The sequence below is a fragment of the Schistocerca cancellata genome, chromosome 6 (assembly GCF_023864275.1).
Source record: "Schistocerca cancellata isolate TAMUIC-IGC-003103 chromosome 6, iqSchCanc2.1, whole genome shotgun sequence".
Lineage (NCBI taxonomy): Eukaryota > Metazoa > Arthropoda > Insecta > Orthoptera > Acrididae > Schistocerca > Schistocerca cancellata.
The window spans coordinates 676,849,101-676,856,067 of record NC_064631.1 but is presented as its reverse complement, the minus strand read 5'-3'; positions in this window follow the sequence as shown (position 1 = coordinate 676,856,067).

The window sequence follows — 6,967 nt, the reverse complement described above, 5'->3', positions numbered from 1 at the left end:
AATAAATTGGGGCAATAAGCCTAGATTTTCAGTAGTAAAGCAGCATTTGAAAACTGGGTTCAGTGTTTCTGCTTTTGCTTTTCTTTCCTACATTTCTGTCCCTGTCCCTTCCATGAGTGTCTGGGTACTAATTTTGGTACCACTGACAGTCAACATATGACTAGAATTTGTATGGGCTTATGAGATATCCTTCGTTAAAATTCTGCTACAATATTTGTTGAAGGCTTCAAGCATTGCCCTCTTGACGGTCAACAGTATCATTCAGTTTTTTGCCAGATACAGGGTGATCAGAGACAGTCTGAAAAGCTTTTAAGAGTGTTCCTGGGTACATGTGTTGAGAAATAATTGGTCAGAAAATAATTTGATAAGTTTGCAACGTTTCTGAGTTAATTAGCATTGGAGTTAGCCAATCGGACTGTTGCATGGTTGAATTCAAGCGGCCCGCCCCGGAAACAATTAGTGTCAATTGTTCTCACTGGGTAGATGATAGCTCACGAGACTGTTCAATGTTTGGCTGGTGTTCGATCCTTACTTCCGTCTGATGTGCAGTTTCTGTATTGGTCTGTTAACTTCAGTACTAATTACCGTGGAAATGGCGCATATTTCTCAGCGGAACCTAACCTGCAACATCCCTTACAAGCTTTCCAGACTGTTTATCACCTCCCTCTATAGTCCTATGCTTTGTTTTGCACCTGTTATATGATAGTCTCTTTTCCTTGAGGCATTTATTTACATTGACTGTATACTGTGGAGGTTCAAAATGATTCAAATGGCTCTAAGCACTAAGGGACTTAACATCTGAGGCCATCAGCCCCTAGACTTAGAACTACTTAAACCTAACTAACCTAACGACAACACACACGTGCGTGCCCGAGGCAGAATTCGAACCTGCGACCGTAGCAGTAGTGCAGTTCCGGACTGAAGTGCCTAGAACTGCTCAGCCACAGCGGCTGGCTACTGTGGAGGGTCTCTCCCATCATAAACTGTTCTACTAGATACATATCAATCAAGTGCATGGTCAACTATTCTTCTAAATCTGAGCCAATGTTGTTCATGGTCATCTCCAGTGCTAAATGTTTCTGAGTTCCTTATTGAAGTACTGTCTCTCTATGTACTTTGCTGGACATGTAAATCCTTCTGTTTGTTTTCGGTAATTATTGTTGTTATGGCTGCCTCCTGGTTACTGATACCATTTTCTGTGTAATCAAGTCTATCTGTTGCTATTAGATCTAATGTATTTTTACCATTCCATCATATTTCTGTTAAGTTTGAATACAGGGAAACAAGCTGACGAATAAGGCAGCTAAAATATGTTGCCATGAAAACTCTTTGACATTCCGGTAGAGCAACACATCCCCTCCTTCACCCATTCTTACCTTCCAGTCCCTCACTCAGACTCTTATCTGAGGAAGACGAGAAAACCTTTGGCAGTAAGTGAGAAATGGGTTCAGTCAGTGAAACTGACAGTCCGATCATTGTGAATTTTGTTTCAGACACATCGTTACAAGATTCTGCATCTACATCAATATTTAGTAAACCATCATGAAGTGCATGGTTTGTTGTTGTTGTGGTCTTAAGTCCTGCGACTGGTTTGATGCAGCTCTCCATGCTACTCTATCCTGTGCAAGCTTCTTCATCTCCCAGTACCTACTGCAACCTACATCCTTCTGAATCTGCTTAGTGTATTCATCTCTTGGTCTCCCTCTACGATTTTTACCCTCCACGCTGCCCTCCAATGCTAAATTTGTGATCCCTTGATGCCTCAAAACATGTCCTACCAACCGATCCCTTCTTCTAGTCAAGTTGTGCCACAAACTTCTCTTCTCCCCAATCCTATTCAATACCTCCTCATTAGTTACATGATCTACCCACCTTATCTTCAGCATTCTTCTGTAGCACCACATTTCGAAAGCTTCTATTCTCTTCTTGTCCAAACTATTTATCGTCCATGTTTCACTTCCATACATGGCTACACTCCATACAAATACTTTCAGAAACGACTTCCTGACACTTAAATATATACTCGATGTTAACAGATTTCTCTTCTTCAGAAACGCTTTCCTTGCCATTGCCAGTCTACATTTTATATCCACTCTACTTCGACCATCATCAGTTATTTTACTCCCTAAATAGCAAAACTCCTTTACTACTTTAAGTGTCTCATTTCCTAATCTAATCCCCTCAGCATCACTCGATTTAATTTGACTACATTCCATTATCCTCATTTTGCTTTTGTTGATGTTCATCTTATATCCTCCTTTCAAGACACTGTCCATTCCGTTCAACTGCTCTTCCAAGTCCTTTGCTGTCTCTGACAGAATTACAATGTCATCGGCGAACCTCAAAGTTTTTACTTCTTCTCCATGAATTTTAATACCTACTCCAAACTTTTCTTTTGTTTCCTTTACTGCTTGCTCAATATACAGATTGAATAACATCGGGGAGAGGCTACAACCCTGTCTCTCTCCTTTCCCAACCACTGCTTCCCTTTCATGCCCCTCGACTCTTATAACTGCCATCTGGTTTGTGTACAAATTGTAAATAGCCTTTCGCTCCCTGTATTTTACCCCTGCCACCTTCAGAATTTGAAAGAGAGTATTCCAGTTAACGTTGTCAAAAGCTTTCTCTAAGTCTACAAACGCTAGAAACGTAGGTTTGCCTTTTCTTAATCTTTCTTCTAAGATAAGTCGTAAGGTTAGTATTGCCTCACGTGTTCCAACATTTCTACGGAATCCAAACTGATCTTCCCCGAGGTCCGCTTCTACCAGTTTTTCCATTCGTCTGTAAAGAATTCGTGTTAGTATTTTGCAGCTGTGGCTTATTAAACTGATAGTTCGGTAATTTTCACATCTGTCAACACCTGCTTTCTTTGGGATTGGAATTATTATATTCTTCTTGAAGTCTGTGGGTATTTCGCCTGTCTCATACATCTTGCTCACCAGATGGTAGAGTTTTGTCATGACTGGCTCTCCCAAGACCATCAGTAGTTCTAATGGAATGTTGTCTACTCCCGGAGCCTTGTTTCAACTCAGGTCTTTCAGTGCTCTGTCAAAATCTTCACGCAGTATCTTATCTCCCATTTCATCTTCATCTACGTCCTCTTCCATTTCCATAGTATTGTCCTCAAGTACATCGCCCTTGTATAAACCCTCTATATACTCCTTCCACCTTTCTGCCTTCCCTTCTTTGCTTAGAACTGGGTTTCCATCTGAGCTCTTGATATTCATACAAGTGGTTCTCTTTTCTCCAAAGGTCTCTTTAATTTTCCTGTAGGCAGTATCTATCTTACCCCTAGTGAGACAAGCTTTTACATCCTTACATTTGTCCTCTAGCCATCCCTGCTTAGCCATTTTGCACTTCCTGTCGATCTCATTTTTGAGACGTTTGTATTCCTTTTTGCCTGCTTCATTTACTGCATTTTTATATTTTCTCCTTTCATCAATTAAATTCAATATTTCTTCTGTTACCCAAGGATTTCTATTAGCCCTCATCTTTTTACCTACTTGATCCTCTGCTACCTTCACTACTTCATCCCTCAGAGCTACCCATTCTTCTTCTACTGTATTTCTTTCCCCCATTCCTGTCAATTGTTCCCTTATGCTCTCCCTGAAACTCTCTACAACCTCTGGTTCTTTCAGTTTATCCAGGTCCCATCTCCTTAAATTCCCACCTTTTTGCAGTTTCTTCGGTTTCAATCTACAGTTCATAACCAATAGATTGTGGTCAGAGTCCACATCTGCCCCTGGATATGTCTTACAATTTAAAACCTGGTTCCTAAATCTCTGTCTTACCATTATATAATCTATCTGATACCTTTTAGTATCTCCAGGATTCTTCCAGGTATACAACCTTCTTTTATGATTCTTGAACCAAGTGTAAGCTATGATTAAGTTATGCTCTGTGCAAAATTCTACAAGGCGGCTCCCTCTTTCATTTCTTCCCCCCAATCCATATTCACCTACTATGTTTCCTTCTCTCCCTTTTCCTACTGACGAATTCCAGTCACCCATGACTATTAAATTTTCGTCTCCCTTCACTACCTGAATAATTTCTTTTATCTCGTCATACATTTCATCAATTTCTTCATCATCTGCAGAGCTAGTTGGCATATAAACTTGTACTACTGTAGTAGGCATGGGCTTTGTGTCTATCTTGGCCACAATAATGCGTTCACATGCTGTTTGTAGTAGCTTACCCGCACTCCTATTTTTTTATTCATTATTAAACCTACTCCTGCATTACCCCTATTTGATTTTGTGTTTATAATCCTGTAATCACCTGACCAAAAGTCTTGTTCCTCCTGCCACCGAACTTCACTAATTCCCACTATATCTAACTTTAACCTATCCATTTCCCTTTTTAAATTTTCTAACCTACCTGCCCGATTAAGGGATCTGACATTCCACGCTCCGATCCGTAGAATGCCAGTTTTCTGTCTCCTGATAACGACGTCCTCTTGAGTAGTCCCTGCCCGGAGATCCGAATGGGGGACTATTTTACCTCCGGAATATTTTACCCAAGAGGACGCCATCATCATTTAATCATACAGTAAAGCTGCATGTCCTCGGGAAAAATTACGACTGTAGTTTCCCCTTGCTTTCAGCCATTCGCAGTACCAGCACAGCAAGGCCGTTTTGGTTAATGTTACAAGGCCAGATCAGTCAATCATCCAGACTGTTGCCCCTGCAACTACTGAAAAGGCTGCTGCCCCTCTTCAGGAACCACATGTTTGTCTGACCTCTCAACAGATACCCCTCCGTTGTGGTTGCACCTACGGTACGGGCATCTGTATCGCTGAGGCACGCAAGCCTCCCCACCAACGGCAAGGTCCATGGTTCATGGGGCAAGAAGTGCATGGTAGAGGGTACTTACTGTAGTATCATGTTCTCGAACCATTTGCTTATGGAGCTTGGGATGATAGACTGCTTAAATGCCTTCGTGCGTGCTGTAATTTGTGTAATCTGGTATTTGCTGGAACGAAATGGAAGGGATGTAGTGAATTCTTAGATCCCTCACTTAAAGTGGTTTTTGGAAATTTGCAAGTAGGCTTTCACATGATAGATTGTGTCTATAAACAAATTACTGAAGCAGCTGCACGAATGGACTCTTGCTATATTTTTAACATAATACTGCACATTTTTACAGTCATTCTGAGAAACTCAAAAAGTGTCATCAGTACAAGAGAGTACAGCAGTTCATAAATAATGGCGAAACTTGCTGAGAAAGCATATTGGGTTCTTCATTCGCATCAGTCTAGTCCGTGATAGTAGTGCTACTTCAGAATGCAGTTTCGCAAAGATGCACGGAGTGTGTGTGTGTGTTTTACCACTCCGTGCATCTTTGCGAAACTGCGTTCTGAAGTAGCTCTACTATCACGGACTAGACTGATGCGAATGAAGAACCCAAGATGCCTTCTCAGCAAGTTTCGCCATTATTTATGAACTGCTGTACTCCCTTGTACTGATGACACTTTTTGAGTTTCTCAGAATGACTGTAAAAATGTGCAGTATTATGTTAAAAATATATATCTGTGTGTGTGTGTGTGTGTGTGTGTGTGTGTTCATTAGAAGAATTACTTTTCAAAATAGTGGAGAATAGTAAAAGTGCTCACAGCTCTTAACGTATGCATTTTAGAGCACATGTTTACTGGACAATTTTTTTGTTTTGGTCCATACTGTCACTTCACAAAAGTATAGAAAGCAAAGAGTTTGCAGTAGAAGAGGCTTATTTCACAGTATCAAAGATCAAGAATTGCTAATAGCTCTTAAGGTATGTGTTTTAGACCCCATGCTCACTTGACTTTTTTGTTTCAAATGGTCATTCCTGTCATATCCCTGAATATTTACCATCACTTCTGAAACACCCTGTGTATAAAATGTGTGTGTGTGTGTGTGTGTGTGTGTGTGTGTGTGTGTGTGTGTGTGTGTGCGCGCGAGTGGAAGAGAAGCCTCTTATTAATTTAACAGTGAATACTTAAATAATTTTGAGATTTCATAACAAATGGTTCTGTGTGTAATATCCATTACATGTTCCGCCTTTGATCAAACTGATACTAAATATACAATTGTCTGTGTGGGAGGGCAGGACTGAAGTTCGGTTAGTGAACATCATTTCTTTGCAGGGGGGATGGGGGCATCTGCTTCCTGCTGGTTTCACCCATGATATGCGCAGTTTACAGCTAGAGAACACCTCTGTTAAGGGTAGATGCCAGTCGTCCAACAGTGAAGGAATTAGTGGTTGAGTGTGTGCAGGCGAGTTACCAACATAGCCAACTGAAGTCGATAGGAAAAGCAAACAGAGAACTGAACATCCCATGCCAAGTTCTGGAAACATATTGGGTGCCCCACAAAGGATTTACACTGTTTGGACATTAATGACTGAGGGGGTGTTAATGATAGCTTGATCCAATTGTGTTTATATGGTGCTCTCGTGACTAGTGTATGTAGCCATTAATTTATTTTCCATTGCCAGTAACTACACGTAAATAACAAGATGGCTGGAAACTTGTCCTTGGAGCAAAGAAAGTGGATTTTAAATTGTTATTGGAAATGTGAGAACATGAAAGAAGTACAGAGACGATGGAGGGCAGAGTTTGATACTGCGCCACTGTCACGTGTAACAGTAACGACATTACGAGGGAAGGAAGTTTGAGTCATCTGAAGGAGGGACGGTGCGACAGGAAGAAATCAACAGCGGTCAAAAGAGGAATGGACGCCGTGGTATAAGCTTTCACGAGTTTCTCAAACAGGTCCACACGGCAAGCTGCGCGTGAATCAGGCATAAGCAGATCAAGTGATCACCACATTTTAAAGTATGCTAAGTAGAAACCCTAAATTCCGAGGTTGTTTCACGTGATGAATGACGACGATCTTGGCAGGCATCTCGAAGTTTTGCCATAACTGCGTGTATCGGGTAAGAAATAATCCCCGTGTACAGAAGAACGAGCCGTTAATCTTCCTGGGTTATC